This window comes from Amblyomma americanum, chromosome 5 (genome assembly GCF_052857255.1).
Source record: "Amblyomma americanum isolate KBUSLIRL-KWMA chromosome 5, ASM5285725v1, whole genome shotgun sequence".
Lineage (NCBI taxonomy): Eukaryota > Metazoa > Arthropoda > Arachnida > Ixodida > Ixodidae > Amblyomma > Amblyomma americanum.
This window is the reverse complement of record NC_135501.1, coordinates 50,271,533-50,292,057: the sequence shown is the minus strand read 5'-3', so window position 1 is coordinate 50,292,057 and position 20,525 is coordinate 50,271,533. Positions and strand designations below refer to the sequence as shown.

The 20,525-nt window shown below is 46.0% G+C and overlaps 1 long non-coding RNA gene across 1 annotated transcript; it reads left to right on the top strand.

The window, feature by feature from the left end:
• Positions 1-4,623: 4,623 nt before the first annotated feature.
• LOC144134677 (uncharacterized) lies at positions 4,624-5,209 on the top strand. Its single transcript, XR_013315210.1, has 3 exons — positions 4,624-4,735; positions 4,800-4,967; positions 5,156-5,209. It is a non-coding gene; the product is annotated as an uncharacterized LOC144134677 (long non-coding RNA).
• Positions 5,210-20,525: the final 15,316 nt, after the last annotated feature.

Sequence of the window (20,525 nt, the reverse complement as noted above, 5' to 3'; positions counted from 1 at the left end):
TAAAACAGTTTATGCAGCTAAGAGACGATACAGAGGATTTCACAATCACTTGTACCAGCACATACGAAGTGATTTACAAATACAATGCAACTCGTGGAAAGTAACACTTCAGAGAGATAATTCAACAGTCACAGCAATCACTTTAGCGCGGTCAAGTTCATGCCCTCTCTGTTGACGATGAGTTGAAACTACTCAAGCTTCGTATACATGAGCCTGACGTTGTGGATGAGTCGGGGCGCGCCTGATGTCGGGCTGGCCAGCCCGACCCCACCGCGTGTACATGTACCGGTTTTCTGTCGGGCGGAGATCGCGGCTACCCCTAGCGTTGAGGAAGCAAACCACGCGCGATGCTAGGGGAGGGGGAACGCCAAATGTTCCCTTTCCCGACTGCTGCTCTTTCCGGTCGGTTGGTTCGCCCGTTCATGTGCGCGCTCTCCTTGAGGCCGGCAGTGGCTCGCTTTGATTTGCAATGGGTGTCTCCACTGCTGTGTTGAGCTTCATGCTATGTTTGAATCAGCTCTATTTCATGGCGATTTTAGTGTCATGGATGAACATGCGCAACATGGTGCTTGCCGTGGCGATGTACCATCAAAACGTTCGCTTCCGAAGACTCACGTCAGAATGGTCTCATTCAAGACTGAGCGCCGACTGGTCCGATCACGAAGTCACCGTCATGTTTTGTTAGTGTTGCATTTTCTTGTCCCTACGTAGCATAAATGCCTGATACAAATTAAGGGTTAGGATACAGTGTCATGTGCCGCGCTGGAAAGCGCCACCGAACACTGCTAAAGAGTGAACTGCAGCACGAATTCATAGCTCGTGCGTTAATAGTCTCGTCCATTCCGCATCCTGATGAAGATGCCACCGGAGAAACTGCAATCTCTCGCATTATTAGTGAGGAAAAATGTGCTCTCTTCATTCTTTTCGTCCCCATTATATGTCTGGATACGTATGTGGCAGATCAGAATTTTTACTGAACATCTTGCAGGGCTTTTGACTGCATGGCACCGCAGGAGAAAAAGCGAAGGTTGTGGACCAAAAACAGGTCAACAGACTGGTGGGACCGGACTGTATGCGAAAACTTTGACGACAAGGACTGCCGAGAGAACTTCAGGATGTCCCGGTAGAGGTTTTGTAAGCTCGTCGCTATGCTGCGGCCGTACATGTCACCTGAGGAGTGTTTTGTGAGGACTCCAATTCCAGTCGACAAAAGGGTTGCAATAGCCCTCTACAAACTTGCAAGCTGCTGCGAGTACCGGGTGGTTAGAAACCAATTTGGCATTCGCAAAAGCACCGTAAAAAAGTTTGTTTACTTCTTCTGCCTCAATGTGTCAACACACCTCGAACAGAAGTACGTAAAGCTGCCATCACCGCAAGAAGCGACGGAAATAGCCAAACGATTCGAAGAGAAATGCCACAATTGTTTGGAGCTATTGATGGTACCTGCATTCCTATTACGGCGCTGAAGGATGGTTACCGTGATTTCATTAACCGCAAGCATTGGGCCTCGTACAACATGTAAGCAGTGGTGGACGACCGTGGACTGTAAGTGCACTTATGTCTTTCAGCTTACTCAATTATTTTGTCGCATTAAATATGTGTTCACGAGTGTATGATCAAAAGGCAAAAAATGTCAGTAATAGTTCTGAACAACAGGGTTGTGTAACTGTTCATGACTACCACAAATTCCTGTATACAATCTTTTACGTGAAAGGGGCATATTTCTTCTGTCTGCAATACATTTTCTTTCTAATTTTTGTACGTTTTTCCGGAAAAGGTGTGCAGCATGAAACGATAAATAAGCTTAGCATATCTCTAATGCATGAAGTATGCTGCCTATTATTATCGCGTGAAATATGCACAAGCACTTTTGCATTTCATAAAAAAAGAGACTAGGTTTCCGAATTGGATCATTGTTCGAGCCTTCCTCTGTTACTGGGTTATGTAGAAATGCAGCTACCTTTTCCCCTTCATACAAAAGAACAGCGAAATTCCAATTGTTAATGAAGTTCTATCAGTTTTAAGGAAAACTGCGCAAAACAGACAGGACAAGAAAACTCGATCAAGTAAGTACTGGTCTGTTTTCTCTCCTACGTCCTATCTCTTTTGCGCTCTTGCGAAGTTTTCCTTAAAATTATCACACACCAATTAGCTCAACATTTTGCGCTTATAAAGAGTCTTTAGCTGGGAAGTGTTTGACTCCGTTGTTAATACGTGCATGCGTTTGCATATGCAGGTTCCTTAACGCATCATGCCGAGCTCCCGGTTCTGCCCATGATTCGACGGCACTCAAAGTGACGGAGATTTATAGGAGGAGCGAATGCCTCCTGCCCCAGGACGACCGAGTGTTTGAAGGAAAAACATTTCGCTTCATGTTATTGGCAGATCTAGCGTATCCGCACTTGCCATGGATTCTTAAGACCTGCGCAGGCAAACTCACAAGTGAACAAGAGTCATTCAACGCCTACCACAGCAGTGCACGAAACTGTGTTGAACAAGCGCTTGGAAGACTGAAAGGACACTGGCGCACCTTGCTCAAGCGCACAGATATCTTCTACAAGTTCGTGCCCACAGTTGCTCTCACAGCATGTGTCCTCCATAACTTCTGCGAAACGCGGTCGGAGGAGTACAGTGAACTGTGGTCCCATGTGGTCTCAGATGCAAACATTGACTTGCAGCAGCCTACAAGCAGACCATGCACAGAACTGCAGTGTGAACTGAAAAAGTGCCTGAAGGACTATTTGGCGAAAAATTTTCCACTGCGCACAAGGTCATTTCGATAAAACATGAGGCCCATTCAAATGTCAACTCCAGATTCAACTTTATTAAATGTAACAAAAACGGATATACATCTCTGATTATTGCACTGAGAAGGAACATCAAAGAGTGCTGCAGGTTGTGTGGTGTATAACTGTTGTATGCTCGCTGAATACATTTCTTTAGCGCCTCAAAAACACTTGGATTGTGATTTCAACAAGAAATTTTGTTTTTCAGTTTCACTGTCTTTCCTGCGGTGTTGATGCAAACATCGTGTCTGGCCACTGTTGCATATTTGAAAGAGCAGTGCGCCGTTGCTATGGTGCAGTGCTCTTCGGAAGTTCTGTTCTGTTGCCCTGTGCCAAGTTGGGCTGCTCAGCTATGTTGCCCACCTGTGTTGCCCGCATGTACATTTGCTCTTGGTATGTTGGCATGTGGTGTTCCTGCTGCTGAGCTCTAGGCATGTAGTGTTGTTGCTGGTAGGGAGGTGGTATGTGGATAATGTGTAGCAGTGTGTCCATGTGACAGTGTTAATGGAACCATTGGTGTCTGTGGCTGCATGACGCTAAGTAAGGCTTGTTGGTGAGAAAAAACTGTGTCATGAGAGCTTGAGTTCCTTGCAAAAAAGAATTACTAATTCCTTCTAGGAACCCCTTCATTGTCTCTTGTTCCTGTTTCAAGAAGTCCTGTTCTCTCTGGAATTGAAGTTCCGCTCGCTGCTCCCGTGAAGTCATGTTTTTTTCATTGCTGTGAGCAGATCTTCAAACTGACTTTCTTTTGCTCGACGGCGTTTGGCTGGTGGTGCTGACGTGAACGAGGTCCCAGCTGAAAAGGCAAAACATCCTATTGTATGACACCACGGGGTAACAAGAACTGTCCTGAAAGTGCAGCTCTTCTCCTTTAATGTTCTCGCGAAAAGTTTCGAAGCAAAGCAATTCGTGTTCTGTAACTCCTTTATCACAATAAAACTTCAATGCATATGCCTGCACTGAACAAGAATGCGCATTTTTGCCAAAGCCACTGTTGGTTTTCGCCCAGTATGCTTGTGATACACGAATTGTGCTCTATAGTGGTAAAGTAGGTTCTATGCAAAACAAACAAACAAAACTCTTCTATAGGCCTCCATGATGGTTATACTATGCTGAAACAGTGGATCGCAACTGGCTTGCATTAGTCGTCACTTGTAATCCTTGTTCTAACTATTGTAAAATTGGTTTCCAAGGAAAGGAAATGGTGCAATAATTGTCTGGCATATCTCGGTGGTCACCCGAACCGCGCTGTAAGGGAAAGGATAAAGGAGGGAGTGAAAGAAGAAAGAGGTGCCGTAGTGGAGGTCTCCGGAATAATTTCGACCTACTGGGGATCTTTAACCTGCACTGACGGCACACGGGTACCTTTAGCCTTTCATCTCCTTGTGCAAAAAAAAAAGTTTTGTAAATTCGCATTCCTGATACCATGCATGCAGTGCATGCAGATCTAAAGAGGAGCTTCAGTAAAAGTTTCACTATGAAGCTCTGATTTTTTTCTTATCATCGACAGTCACAAAGTTTAGTTCAATAAACTTACATGCATTTAGATCTGCAAAGCTTCCAGTGTCCTCTTCATTTGTGAGCCGGGTGTGTCATTGTTACAGGAACCTGAAACGAGACCATGCCTTTTCATCATCATCAGCCTGACTACGCCCATAGGCTCGTAGCGAACGTCGTTCCCGCGCCGACTAGGGCGCCCCTCACGGCGGCGAGCGCACACTCGGAAGGATACGATCGGCCCGCTGGCGTTCGGAAAGCCTGTTTGGTCTCTGTTTCGCGCGTAGCTGTTGCCTTTTCAGAACAATGCCGAAATGCAACACGAATTGCTGCATCGTGGGCTGCAACAGCACGTACACCAACTCACCAGGAACGAAGTTTTATAGGTTTCCGAGCCGACCGTATGAAATAGAACGGCGTCACCGCTGGATCGCGCTCGTCCGACGGCAGAAGTAAGCTGTTTTATGTTCCGGCGATATGCGAATTGCGTTAACGATGAATGTGTTGCTTTTACAGCGATGACGGCAGCAACTGGAGACCTGCAGTGCATAGCAGGATATGCAGCAAGCATTTCGTCGGTGGTGTGAAATCTAATGAAGAAGGCCACCCTGCTTACCACCCGTCGGTATTTCCCGCTGCATATAAAGCGACGAGTGGGCCTCTGTCAAGCGACCGCTATACGAGGTAGAGCATATATTTTTTGAATTTGCCCTCAGCTTGACGTATTGTGGCTAATGCCACCTCATTTTGTGCATTGACAGTTGATTTGGTTGCGTGATCGCGGTGCCTTAGTGAACCAATATTGTTTGGCTGTGACTACCCCACAAATGCAAAGCGACGAGGTCCTTATTTATTTATTTATTTTTTGCCAGAAAAAGAAAGCGCCAGAATCAAAAGATGCAGGAGGAGCGACAGATATCCAGTTATGGCCGTCAACAAACAGGGTGTGTCTCAAGCCCCGAACCACAGATTTCAGACTGCCCGCTTTACAGTGACGACGTAGTGGCCTCCGTCGGCGGCCAGTCTGCACATGACGCACATCGTGTGGATGTAAGCAAAAGTTTACTGCATGTAATTTGTGCTTTTCATTGCATTTAATTTGACTGGTGTGCTAAGCTAATTTTAAAATGCTGGTTTCAGGCCTCAACAATGACTGAAGACGGCAATGTTACTTTCAGCGTGAACTTCACATTTATGTCAGAGTTGTGCGATGGAAATGCTTCATCCTACACAAGTCACAAAGAAGTGTGCAGCACAAGCTTGGGCAGCTCATGCAGTCCAGGCTTTTCGGACAAAAGCACTGGACCAGCGTGCAAAGAGCCTTTCTTCGCGGGGTTCAGATCTCTTCAACACGATGAAAACGCCTTTCATGCGCTGACAGCGATTAATGTTTCATTATTTGCTCTGCTTTTAAGCATACTGCCACCTGCTCCAAGAAAGTTGAATGAGTTGTCCATTGAGAACAAGATTCTGTTATTTCTGATCAAACTGAAACATGGGCTGCCATTTTCTGTTCTCGCTGTTCTCTTTGGCGTCCACAAAACAACGGCCTCTCGCATCTTCAAGGGTCTACTTGTAAACATCCATGCTGCAACAAGGAAATGGTTATACTGGCCATCACAAAGAGCCGTTCTGGCCACATTACCTCCATGCTTCAAAGTACACTATCCAAAATGCAGAGTTGTTATAGATTGCACTGAACTTGAAACTGAAGTGCCTCCAGGAATTGAAAAACAAAACCTGTGGTATTCAGACTACAAAGGAAGGCACACCATCAAGTACCTTGTTGGAATAGCTCCGAACGGCCTTATAACTTTTCTTTCAAAGGGGTTTGGAGGTAGAACTAGTGATACTACGCTAACAGTTGAATCAGGTTTTTTGTCTCTTCTTGAACCAGGAGATCTCGTCTTAGCCGATAAAGGATTTCCAGGCATAAAAACGTGTTGGCTCGCTGGATGCAACGTTGGTGATGCCACCTTTTGCTACCAGTCCACAATTCACGGAGTCTGAGGTGGATGCCACATATGAAACTGCCTCCGTGCGCATTCATGTGGAAAGAGTAATTCAGAGGCTGAAAATTTTTGATATCATTACACGCAGGATACCACATGAGCTGACTGGTTATGCTGATGAGATTCTTCATGTACTAGCAGTGCTAACAAACCTGAAGGCGCCCATTTCTTCCAAGCCACCGAAATAATGAGGCTGAAAAGGGAAAAAAATTTATTGCACGTTTTTTATATACACAAGAAGGGTCAAAATGACTGCCCTTACTGCGACATATATGAGGCTTTACATGTCACTGTATGAAAAGTGTAGAAATTAAATAAAGCAGTTCTCATTAACAGGCACTGTTTTCTCGTCTCTGTTGGTGATGGGATGGCGACACTTGTAAAAGGATATTGCCTGTACACGAACAATATTAAAATAAGTAAACATCACATGTCTGTACATTCATGCAATGCCCTGAGAAAGTGCTCAAAATAAAAGTTTCGCAGTTTGGGCACAGCAGACGACAGGAACTCATCATTTCTTTTTACATGGATTGTGAGTGAGTCCACTTCTGTGTGTACATAAAAGTAGCAGCGCTGCAAGCCTAGCACATGCAAGCAGATTTGTATTTGTGTGAAGTACGAATGGCTGCGTCTTAAATCCAGAATGTCTTCACCGCACAGGTATTTCAGCAGGGGTCTCTTGGTCAAGCTCTGCTGTCTTCTTGAGAATGGACACTTGATTTCAAGTAGCACTGCGCTGCCGTCTTCATCCCTGAAAGTTAAACTTTCTATTTGGAAGAACAACCCGATAAAAGTGATTACCTGAAAATACCGTCGGGGGAGCACGCAAGCCACGGCTCTCCAGGACAAACTACCAGGCCGAATTGGGCGACATTCACGTCGTGCTTCTTTTCAAACGCCTTACGGGCTGATGGCTCCTTTAACAGCCCATACTGCATCTGGTAGCCATTGTACGGCACCTCGGTAACAATGCTCTTTGCACGCTCGGAGAGGCTTTTACAGCAGGTCAGAATCCTGTGTGCCTGCAGAAGACAAAAGGCAAAGATAAGACCACGTCTGTCTTAGCGTAATCAGTGTCAGGGTCAGAAAATTGATCAAGCTGCAAGATACTTCTCTGTACCTTTGTAGCAGTAATTCTCGGAAACCTTTCATTAGCCCAAAGACTACGATCAAGCGCCGTCCTAGCTGACAGGTCAGGTACATCTTCAGGCGACACAGCGGCGTAGCGTTCATAAATTCGTCGCTCCGGGCCTGACAGCCTTTGTGGGGAGGGGGGGGGGGCATAGCGAGCCAGACACAATAGCAGTTACTACATCTTTGTTTTTAGTTAGGTTCTCTTAGAGAAGAAAAAATACGAATACTTAAGTACTGTACACTAGGATACAAACCTCTCTAGGAAGTTAACTCGTTTAAGAAGTATTTTGTTTCCACACTGCATGACAGTAAAGCTGTGGAACTCTTTCTCGATCCTTTCCCATTCAAAAAGCACCAGGGCTTGCGGAGAGCTATGAGGAGGGGTTGTAGCGGGCTCAGCTGGCATACACTCTTCTGCGCTCAACATATCAATTAAGGGGCAGTTTAGGTCACCGAAATATTGTGTGACATGGTTCAGTGGGACCTCCTTTGCACGCACTGAAAAATCGCAACATAAAAAGACTCGAACTTTCAGCAACTTGCGCGAAAATATTTTTCCAGAGTAAACACAGCTGGTAAGTTTCTCACCTTTTTCTTTTTTGGGGACAGCAACGTTAGAGTGCCTCGGGTATGCCTTACAAGACGCCGGTACGCCCCACGATCGTGGATGAGAGGTTTTCGAGTCGCATTTGCCGTCTTGTATGTACAGGGAAACTGCCGCGGCGTGCTTGCACTTCCCTGCGATGCCAGCACGGCAATCGCAGCTCCCCGCGAAGATTCGTCTTCTGCCGTCGATCTGCAAGCATTATGTCATCTATAATTCCATGCTACCACACGGTAAAACGAAGGTACTTACGCTGAGCTTCACGCATCTCGCCGGTGCGTTGATTTTCGTCTGCGGTATGCACCTAGCTGTCACCACCGATCCTTGCGAGTCGCGCAGTTCCCTCACCTCGTAGACGTGCCCCGCTTCAAATAGAAGTCTTCCTTTCTGCAAATTCTTTCCACGAAAAAGCTGTCAAGGTCGTGTAGCTCCCGAAACCCGGCTAAAATTAATATCGGCACGTTGTTTGCCGCCATCACTGGGTGTCAAACACGCAGCGCGAGCAGCTGACTGCGGGAGTAATCCTGCCGCATTTGAGCAGCTACTCCCCAGATGGCGCCAGAGGTCCGAACGACGGGGCGCCTCCTAGCACTTGCAACTTGCCTATGGCAGGGAAAGGGTCCCTGCCTCGCATTTCTACAGTTAATGTGGTGATGTGCTTGCACGATCACGTCCCCGCAAACTTCTTAATCTCATCCGCCCACCTACCTTTTTGCCACCCCCTGCTACGCTTGTCTTCACTCATCCACTCGGTGTTATCCAGCGGTTATTTCGCCTTCGCATTACATACCTTGCCCAAGCTCATTTCTTTCTCTTGATTTCGGCTAGGACGTCATTAACCCGCATTTGTTCCCTGGCATGCTCTGCTCTGTTTCTGTCTCTTAATGTTACACCCATAATTTTTCTTTCAATGACTCGCTGTGCTGTCCTGAACTTAAGCTGAACCCTTTTCGTAAGCCTCCACGTTTCTACCCCGTAGGTGAGTACTGGTAAGATACAGCTGTTGTGCACTTTTCTCTTGAGGGATATTGGTAAGCTGCCATTCATGATCCTAGAGAACCTGCCATTTTAGCTCCACCCCATCCTTATTCTTCTAGTTATTTCTCTCTAGTGATCCGGATCAGCTGTCACTACCTGCCGTAAGTAGACATATTCATTTACCACTTCCAGCACCTCGCTACCATTTGTGTACTGCTGTAGTAAAGTTTCGAAGGTTATTCGCTTCGCACCAGAGGCGCGCCTTTCAGACGGTTTGCTGACTTGAAGGATATTTGCTCTTAAGGCTCCCCGTCAGTGATGGTGTAATGACGGCTTGCAACAACGGGAGGCAACGAGAAAAATAAGTTGGTTATATACAGGCGATTTAGAACATGCACAGCATATTAAACAGTGGCAGATAAGACGGATCTGGCTAACAAAGAAATCTTCCCTCCTCGGCATAGCCGAAGATACAGAGCATCTAAAACTAGCCTAGAACGACGGATTGGGCTCCCGGGTTTGGTGTTAAACCCTCAGGCGTCTGTCTCGCATTCAGGAAGCATGCAACAGCAGCAAGCCTCGACACGATTGGCTTCTTTGTGCGTGCTACCCCTTTAAATTTTAACAGTATTAATAACTTCCCCAAAACAAAATCCAAAAAAGTCAAATTTTTACAAAATGCGATGCACAGAGCGATCTCCACAAAAGCGTTTGGCTCTCAGAATCATGCGTCCCGCCCTAAAATTTTGACAGTGCATGCAAAACCCTCTCTAGGTAAAAAAAAAAAAGCTAGACGGACTTTCGAGTCTCTTCCTGCACGGGTCAATCGGGTGCGTTCCCAGAGCACATTCAGTTATGACCCCTCTTCCGGTCCCCACGCTTAAAATGTAGCTGTAAGACAGAATAGAGTTATAGCATATCGTCACCGTGTTTACGTTACCGTTTAGCATTGCGGAGAGTTAGCGTTCGCTCGTAAACATGGTGGTGCTCTGCACGGCCGCTTGAAACCAAATACAGCACCGCTGCCGCGTTCTTCGGCGCCATTACCCGCTATATATGAAGGCATTCGCTTATAAGTTGCAAACTCTCACTCATACGTCGAGGCTTGAGTAACAACTAGGCCATGTTTTTGAGATTATTTGCAGATTTTGAGCAGTTAAGCCTAGCTATATGTCGTGTACGTAGCCAAATAGCAACGACTACACTGCAGCTCTTAGTTTTGTGCCCATTTAACATTTTTCTATATTTTTAAGATTGTTTTTTCTTGAAAAGTGCCCATTTAACATTTTTCTATATTTTTAAGATTGTTTTTTTTTTGAAAAAAATTGAGTGGTAATTCTATTGCTATATTCATCAGTAATTGCAGAAAATTAAATGTTTCTCCAGCCCGGAGTTGGCACGCTTTCGCTTTAACTTACTGTCACTAGATGGCGGCACTGTGTTCACATCCAAAAACATAAAGAAGCAATGATGCGGCACTGCAAACAGGTGTCGTAGTGCTTTTTTACAGCGCTCGCAACGCAACGTGCGCTGTGTATGCAAGCTTACTGAGGTCTACGTAGTGAAATAGTCTACTGGCCAGGGTAGGCAAAGGTGTGTAGCCTCACGGACACATTTGAAAAGCCGCTGAGTCCGCTGTTAGCTGAAGTGTAGTCGGTACGTCTTTATATGCAGGGAAAAAGATTATTTAAGTGCATCTCGCTTCATAGAAATGATTGCAATGCATCCGTATTTTTGTTTGCAATAAAAGCTGGCCATCTGCCATCATGATCACTCGTTTTAGCCTTACGGTAACTTGTTACGGGAGAGACGGTATGCTAAAATGTCTTCTGGCGTGCGCCGCGCTAACAGCAAAGTGCGGCGTCCGGTAGCACAGTAAACGGTAACGTAAACGCGGTAACAATATGCTGTAACTCTAATATCCACTCTGGGGAGGGGGGTATCTGTTGTGCCCCTCTGCTGCCGGCGGCTTCTTGAAGGGACGGTGAAAGTAATCACCCTGGCCTTCTGACGAACCGCTGACCACCGGCTATGGCGCCTGTCTCCCCAACGGCTCCCGGCATTGTCCGACAATCCGGCGCCCCCGTGTAGCTGCCTGTCACCAGTCACCCTCCCAAAGCCCCCCCCCCCCCCCCCCCCCACCCCTCACACCGTCTAGCTTTATTTTTGAGAGGCTGCTTTATTGGTGTATGCACAACAATTTTCTAAATCATGCACCGGTAATGCCAGTCGCAACCCCCACTGAAATGAATTCAATATAATTTTTTTATACTCTTCCAGGACACATAAAAATGCATATTAACCTCAGAGATGGCAACACTCTTCGCTAATTTTGGACGGATTAGTTAATAAACTTTGTGGTCTGATTTCTGCGCAGCAGCAGGACAGTGAAATAAAATACATGAACACCTTTTTTTGCAACTGATTCCCTTCACGTACGCACAAAGGTTTACAAAATTTTTCGCAAACAGGTTTGCAGTAGCTATATTCAAATGCCCCCTGTCTTTACTTAGTGCTCTTATTACGTAATGTGCGCGGTACTGTAATGAGCATTCTCATATGCTAGCACTAGCCTATGAGGGCAGGTTTTCCATGTTACACACAGTGATATACATTTTCAGCAAGTATTGCTTTCCCTCTTTTAGGTACGACTAGGGCTCCGGCAATTCAGCGCAAGCTGTACGTAACTAACCGCAGTAGCCCCGACAAAAGCATGTGTTAGTTCGTTATAGAAAAATGTCTTTCATTCCAGGCCATTCAGCACATCGGGCTTAACTTCAACAACTTATTTTAATTACCTAATCGTACAAACTCAGAAAATAGAGTGACCACGACTTTTCGTATGTAGATCTCGCAAGCGACCAGTCTCCGGGAGGGCACGGTCAGCAGGCCTGTATCATGTTTGTTTGTTTTTTTAGTTTCCATTAGCATTCTCCTCAGCTCGGGGTGATACAACAGCACAAAAAAGTATGTTACCTTCGGTTACGGAACCAGCTAACAACAAACTGAACTCTGGAGGCCGCATGACACGAGTGCTGACATGCACTGGATCTACTTACCATCTTGAACGCTGTCCACGTCGATGTCGGCCTCTGCAGCGGAGTCAACACCGTACATACGTGCTTGAACGAGTGGTCGATGACAACAAACCGCTAATGTGGGCGAACATATTAAAAAACATTATCTGGGAAAACATGTGATCCAATTTCGCCTAGATTTTTAAAAAATTGACTATTTTATTTGCATTGTCACTGCCTGAAGTAGTCAACCAACATTTCATCTTTGGTACTAAGTGCAAACACACACAGAACACAAGGAAGGAAACGGGACAAAAAGCCACTTACAGCTGCTTTATTCGGAGGCATATCACACACACTCTTATACGCAAGGAACACAAATCAGGATCGATAAGCACGTGCACTGGTTAAAAATTTCTTTTCCGCCTTATATAAAGATACGGATGGTTGACTGACGCACATGTTTCCTTTCTCCCTGATAAAAAAGCTTCAATCAAATCCCGAGCTTTGGTATCTTTACTGGAAGCTAGAAACCTCGCCGCTGAAAAATATGCCTCACAGGAGCGTGACGGACAGGACCTAATATGCTTGGGTATGTTTGGCCTTGCTTTATTTTGCTCTAGATTTCTCTCATGTTCCCTAATGCGGTCATTGACGCAGCACCCGGTTTGCCATACGTATGAGTGACCACATGAGAGGGGAATTTCATACACCACCCCTACGGCGCACTTCAAAAACGGTCGGCCATGCTTAAATCATATTGAACGTCCCGGCTCCTGCTCTTTTCTTGAACTCAACGCGGTAGGTAGGAGGAATCAACTAACGCATCAGCCAGTTCCGTGGCGGCTTGCTGCCATCGGCGGAGTGATACGTAAATCAGAGTCTACGTGTATTTTTATTTCCGTGGGCCTAAATTGCAGCTGTATTGTCTGTGACTGAAAATGTTTATTAACAGAAACCTAAAAAACAAAATAAAAGCGAAACCGAAGCTGCTACAGTACTTGCTGACGCATTGGTTGACTCCACCTACCTACCGCGTGAGTTCAAAAAAAGGTGGGAGCCGGGACTTTTAATCCGATTTAATTAGGACAATCGGCCACACAGGATTATAATTCGAAGTTTCTAAGAATGCCCGGACCGTGTAAATAGAGTTCCCGCTGTAAAAAGACGAGTTCAGATTCCTCTTTAGTTCAAATCTGCCGCTGTCCATTCAGGCTATTAAGAGACAAAGAGGCACGGCTCTCAAGCAGATGGTTATTTATACTGAACCCTCTCTCGCAATCTGCATTACCATGCGGGAGAGACGGGAGGGCTTTCACGGGTTTTGCAAGCAGTGGGTACTTTTGCTCATCAGGAGCTGATTTCCGTCGAAATAGTTTAGCCCATGAGCTGTCAATCCTTTCAGGCACTGCAACTTTACTGTTGTTCACTGGATTGCATTTAAGCATGTACCATTCGTCAATTAATGAAGACACTTCATTCAGCTGTAGCACTTGTGGCAGTTGTGAAGCAAGGTATCGCAGTGAGCTGGCTTCCGTGTCTGCATCTGTGTGTGTCTGCACCAGTTTGTTTTCAAGAGGTAGCTTTTGCAGCAAGTTTTGTGAGCACGCTATAGAAAAAGCGCTAGCCCCAAGCCGCAAACACTTTCTTTCAGGGATGCCCCAGGTCCGCATTGCCTCATCTCTATCCATACCCAACTCGGGCTTTGTCTTCCAGTGTGGTCTTGCAGGTTAAGGCTCTTCAGATCATCAACAGTCTTGCCCTGGTAGGCTTCACTGCGTAAGAAACGGCTAAGAACTCGCTGCACTAATAACAATTCTGCATGAAGAATGTGCAAAAGTGGCTGTTGTTTCTGAAACAGCATCTGAAAGCCAGTGAATAGCTCAGCACAGTTATTCAGGAAAAGTATCTTAGCATAGAGTGGATTTTGCGAGAATGCTGCAGCCAGTTTGTTATGGACTTTGGGTGGCAGACCACTGGCCAGTGTTGTTTGCTTTTTCAAAGTAGTCCTTAAAGGCGTCAAACTGCTCCTGAATATGGCACAGTGATTCTTGTAAAGATAGCCACCTGTTCGACACATTTCGCAAGAACACATGCGACGGAATACCTCGGACTTCCTGGCTTTCTCTGAATAGCTCTGAGCGGACAGCAGATTTGAAGTAATAGTGGACATTTCTTACCACTTCTACATCAGATCCAAATGCATCTAAACTCTTAGCAAAAGCAATGTGGACTTTGTGTAAACTGCAGTGACCGACATCAGAAATCCTTTATGTCATATCCTGTACTAGCCTCTGATACTTCATGATGCTAGAACAGTCACTAAAGAAACAAATGATGTCCTGTCGTGGCAGCTGAACAAGTGCATCTTCTACACAGCCGAGGAGAATCTCAGTGGTGGCCCGTACAAAATTATATGACTGGACATGTTCCATAACATGCTTTTCTGCTGGTGCCCTTCTTCGGACTTATTACGTCGTACCAACTTGCTATCAGTCTGTGTTTTTGTGCAAGATTCCCCAGTTTGCTAATACTAAGGCAACGTAAATGTAAGTGATCGGCAGTGTGCTTCATTTCTCTTGGTATTGGCTCGAACGAGCAGCCTCTTGTTTACAGGCAGTCGTACCTGCAACTGTAAAAGACACAGGCATTGCTGCAAAGTGGTGATTAAAGCCTCCTATGAGCTTAGAGATTCATGCAGGCAAAAGATTCCTCTATCGTTATCACAATTAATTGGGCACATGACGATACCATACCTTATAGTATTCAGTCACGCCTTAGCCATTGCCACATTGAGCATTTCAGCTCACATGTCCTAGCTGTCACCTGTGGTGATTGTCTGTGCTATGCTTTTCATTTCAGGGCACATACTCTGTAGTCCTGATGGCTGTCGTTGACAGCCACTGCAAGTACATACTTGTCGCTGTCGGTGTGGAACTTGTAGATGCGGGTGCGGAAGGCCGGCTCAGCGATGGCGGAACGTTCAAAAGCAGTGATTTTCGACGTGACCTCGGTGAAGGACGCCTCACCATTCCACAACTCATCATTCCAACAACCATTCCACAATGCATTCATTTTTTTTAGATGGTGTGCCGAGAATGGCTTTGGCATCACCGCAGCCAGGTGGCGTATACTTGTGTGCACTATCTCCTTGCACCCCGAGAACGTCGACTACATTGCAAAGGCTGCCTGTGTCCTCACAGCTTCCTGGCAGTTCGAAATCCTCAGTACCAGACTTTTGCAGACAGAGAGGACATGTTGGGGAATGTTGTGGGAGGACGTTGGCGGCAAGGCATCCAGGGGTGTTGGGGGATAACTCGGAGCCTCGGTACTTCCAACTTGCTCCGACGCATGCACGCAATCACCACAATGATGCTGCTGCGACCAGGGACCAGTTTGCTGCGTACTTCTGCAGCACACTTGGTGAAGTTTCCTGGCAGTGGCAGCAACCAGGGATCTCACAGGCGGCAGCCTTGAGGGGGCTGAAAGGCAGCAGTGTCATGCTTGCTACTCAAGGTAACATACTATAATGTATAACAAGAGTGCATAGGAAGTTCTAGTTCACTTCACTTCACTTCACTTTATTACCTTAAAGACCCCACTTTGGGGGTGTTACATAAGGGGTGGGAGTACAAATATGGGTTGAATATGGTTGCTTACATGATATTTATGAAATGCATATTTAAATTGTTCACAAAACTTGATTGGCAGGTGATGGCATCAACGTCGTGGGGAAGGCCATTCCAGTCTTTAGCAGTGCGAAGAAAAAAGGAAGCGGAAAAAGTGACGGTGCGGGAGCGTTGCCATGACACTTGCAGTGGATGGCCGGTGCGATGAGATATGTGAGCGGGCGGTGTGATGTAGGGTGGTTGTCCGAGGGAACTGTAAAAAAACTTATGAAACAGACTAAGAGAAGCAATGCGACGACGATGGGCAAGAGTTGATAAACCTGATTGTCGTTTAAGTGACGATACACTGATGTCGTATGAATAGGCAGAATGAATGAACCTCGTGGCGCGATTTTGGACAGATTCTAGTGAACTGATGAGATATGCTTGTTGCGGGCTCCAGATAGCAGATGCGTATTCTAGTTTTGGTCGAATGGGTGATTGGTAGGCGAGAAGTTTAATACTTTGAGGGGCGTGCCGTAGGTGACGTTTCAAAAAACCCAATGACCGGTTAGCTGATGCGACGATGTTCGTTACATGAGAGCGCCAGGAGAGATCCTGGCACAAGGTGACACCTAGGTACTTGTATGAGTATACAGATTCTAGTGGAACGTTAGCAACGGAGTAAGAGAAAATATGGGGGTTACGCCGGCGGTGAAAAGATACGAGTTTACATTTATTAGGATTAAGCGACATTAGCCAGTCATCGCACCAGGCATGCACTGTGTCAATGTCGTTTTGCAGCTGTGATTGGTCAAAGGTGTTGGAAATCGTGTGGTAAATAACGCAGTCGTCTGCAAACAGACGAACATTGCAAACCAGGTTTGAGGGTAAGTCGTTTATGTAGATTAAGAATAGGAGGGGAGCAAGTACAGAACCTTGGGGTACGCCTGATGTTACTGGAAGAGGGTTGGAACTCTGGCTATTAACGAGAACAAACTGGGAGCGCTTAGAAAGGAATTCTTCGATCCACAATAAGACGTTAGGATGCAGTTTTAGTATGGTTAGTTTTAGCAGTAAACGCCTGTGGGGAACTTTATCAAATGCTTTAGCAAAGTCTAGAAAAATAGCGTCAGTTTGTAAATTTAGGTCGAGGTTAGAGTGAACGTCATGAAGAAAGACGGCCAGTTGAGTTTCACATGACAAACCCTTGCGAAACCCGTGTTGTGAGGGATGAAAGAAGTTGATAGCGTCAAGAAAGTCCATGATTTGAGAATAGATGACGTGTTCCATGATTTTGCAAGGTATGCTGGTTTATGATATCGGACGGTAATTTAAAGGAGAATCTTTGTTACCGGACTTAAAGACGGGAATGACCTTTCCCACTTTCCAGTCATCCGGAATGGAACCTGTAGAAAGCGACTGTGAAAACAATAACAATAAGTATATTGCAGAAATATTATTAGTGTTGCGCAGTATTTTGGAGTTAATTTCGTCGACGCCGGCCGATGATGAAGTTTTAAGGTGTTCAATGAGCGAGGTAATGCCGGCTTCAGAAAACGCGATAGCAGGCATGCTGGACTCTATATTGACGGCGAAAGTTGCGGTTGGTGGGTGAATTTCATTAGTGAACACAGATGAAAAGGCGTTATTAAAAATGTCAGCGCACTCAATGTCATCAGCTTCCTCTCCAGACTCTTTAGTTAGAGTGATGGTATGTGCCGGGTGCTCACTTATGACCTGCCAAAACTTTCTGGGATTGGAAGTCAACAATTTGGGGAGGTCGTTGTGAAGGAAAGAGTATTTTGCGTAGCGAATTTCTGATAGGTAGGTGCGTTCGGCTGTATAGTATTTTTCCCATGCGCACTCGTCGTATTGCTTTAATTTTGCCGCACGGAAAAGGCGCTTCTTTTTATTGTCGAGTCTTTTTATCGTTTTGGTATACCATGGTTTCTGGCGGTCCGAGTGGAAGCTTATTTTGGGGATGTATCTATCGGTTAGTTCGCTAACCTTTTTCTTAAAACGGGACCAATTGTCATTTACTGAATTATCGTGAAAAGATGCTTCAAATGTTGTGAGATATTGGTTTAATTCAAGACTAAAGGCTTCATAGTTTCCTTTGTCGTAGAGGCGAATAGTTTTGTTTTGATTCTGGCGTCGTGATGGGTGGAACTCAAATGTGGCGTGGATTACTTTATGGTCACTGATTTCGCGTAGATAAGTGATAGATGAGAGGGCTTCCGGGTGGGTAGTCAGGATTAGATCTAGGATGTTTGCACCGCGGGTCGGTTCAGATACCACTTGAGTTAAGTTGAAGTTTAGGCAGACCTCGATAAAATCATTCGCTTCCCTGTTGCCGACAGCTGTCTGTGTCTGCCAGTTGATTTCTGGAAAATTGAAGTCTCCAAAAAGAATGATATGCGCTTTTGGGTATTTCCTCGTTAATTGGCTGATCACGTCGTTAAGAATTCGAGAGAAATCGGAGTTGGTATTTGGCGCTCTATAACAAACGCCCAGCAGTACGGTTTGGGGCGCAGCGCGACAAAGTAGCCATACTATCTCAAGGTCTGATGGAATATTAATAACTGTACACGAGAACTGATTGCTAACTGCGATGAAAACGCCTCCACCTCGAGCGGATGTGCGATCTTTGCGAAGAAGGTTAAAATTCGGTAAGTCAGCAAGAACTTCAGTATCGGTGATGCCATTAGTGAGCCATGTTTCGGTAAGTATCAGCAAGTTACTAGCAGATGAACACACGAGATTGGAGATGATTTCACGTTTCGGAAGAAAACTGCGTATGTTTGTGAAAATCGCCGAAAAGGAAAGATTAGGCTGGGGGGTGGTAGGTACATGAGCGGCTGGGGGCTGGCGGCGCAGCAACCGCTATGGTATCTCTTTTACAGATTGCGATGGTTCGTCGAAGATATATCGTCGGGAACCGATGAACAGGGTTTTGTATCGCAAAGAAAAACGGTTAGTCTTGCTTTTGGCAAATGTAACTAGATGTTTGCGCACATTGCGAACGCGGCGTGAAAAATCTTCACCGACGGAGTAGTTAGTGTTCTTGAATTTGCGGCCATTAGCTAGAATTTCGTCCTTCGTTTTGAAAAGTGCGAATTTGGCAATTAACGGACGGCAGCGATCAGGTTCGTGGCGCCCAAGACGGTGAGTGCGGTCTATTGTTTTGGGGTCGAGGGTGATGTCCAAAAATTCGGAGCAATGGCGAATTAGTAGCTTTTCAGAGTCGGCCCACGTTTCAGATGGGTCAGGGTCCGGAATGTTGTAGAATATGAGGTTGTTTCTACGTGATTGGTTTTCTGCTTCGTCTATGCGATCCTCGAGATCACAGAGCTGGCGAGTTGCCTGGGTGGTGTGAGTGCTTAGGCCTTCTATCTCTGTGCGTAGTGACTGTATGGTTTGGTAATGACCTTCAAGAGCGCTGATGCGCCTGCTTAGATCAGAAATAAGGTTGTCTGTTGTTAGTAACTGGTTTTTGAGGTCTGTAACTTCCGCGATTAATGTCGACTGACCGGCGGACAATTTTTTAAGTTCCGTAACTACAGTTTCGAGTGAGGCAGGGCCGGGGTTAGTCTCTATGTCGCCGGACAACAAAAGCAAGGAAATAATGACATCAGAACACTCAGTGACAATGGCAAGGCAGCATTGCGGGCTCGGCAGCTGTATCAAAAAGTAATCACTAGATTTCTTAGCGTAAAGACAACATGGCTTACTAACCTGCATGGCGAAGCAGAACGGGTTAAGCGACCGCATCGTGGTACAGCCACCGAGCCCACAAAGCGACGCCGGTGGCCGGAGCTGCTTAAAAGCTGGAGCGGGAGAGGATGTTGATGGCGATGGTGTTTCCAACTGTCTGTCGAGGGTGCAGTGCACTAGTGAGGTCAGCGCACGATCGGGCGAAGCGGTGATGGCGCAAGGCTGGCACATATCGGTTCGGTTGAGAGCGGGCGTCCATTCCGGCGAGATGTCCGGTGGACAGGCAGCAAGAGGGGCGGGGAAAAGCGTGGTAATCCAGAGGGGAGCGATCACCTGCATGGCGAGGCAGAACGGGGTAAGCGACCGCATCGTGTCCTAACCTGTACCTTATTCCAGCAGGCCTTGCTGTGTGGGAACGAACATTTAGTAGCACTATTCTGACATGAAACGGAGTGTACCTGGCACATATCAGCATGGCACCAGTTTTGTGAGGAGGACAAGATGAGTGTGATGACTAGCATGAAACAGTTTTTGTTATGAAAAGTAATTTTTGTGTTTGTGTCTAGTCTGTTACAAAAAGAAGACACGAACAGGAATTTCATTTTATGCCTACTTTATAGAGCAAAGCTTACATTAACCAATTCAGGATATCAATGAGCTCCTCAGCCCAGAATGCATTTATCTTGACATATTCGTCACACATGCAGTCATTTTGTGTCACCATAGTGTCCCTGCAAGATTTTGTGGGGATTGCACAACAGATTCTTGTCTGTTTGCTTATAATGTACTTATGGCATTAAGAGCACTGCCTCTATACTGCAGGTTACAAATTGTCTCTTCAGGGCCACAGGAGTTGCCTATACTTTTCAGCATTGTAGTGTGTGTCAGGCACGTAACCGGGCAAATGTTCGTGGCTAAAATTTCTTGCCCATTAAGCTACATTTTGGCATTGCTATTCTGTCGTCAGGCGATCGATGTGCTACCTCCACACTGACTGCCTTGCCTGTAATGTACTAGAATTTTTGTATGTCTCAATTGGATCACACATCCTCCAAAAGGGCAACAAGAGGAGGGTTTGATGTCCTCATAATCATTCGGGACATAGCCCGAGGTGATGGCGGCACATCTTGTGATTGCCATCTCGTCGCACAGACACCTACCAGCTTCTG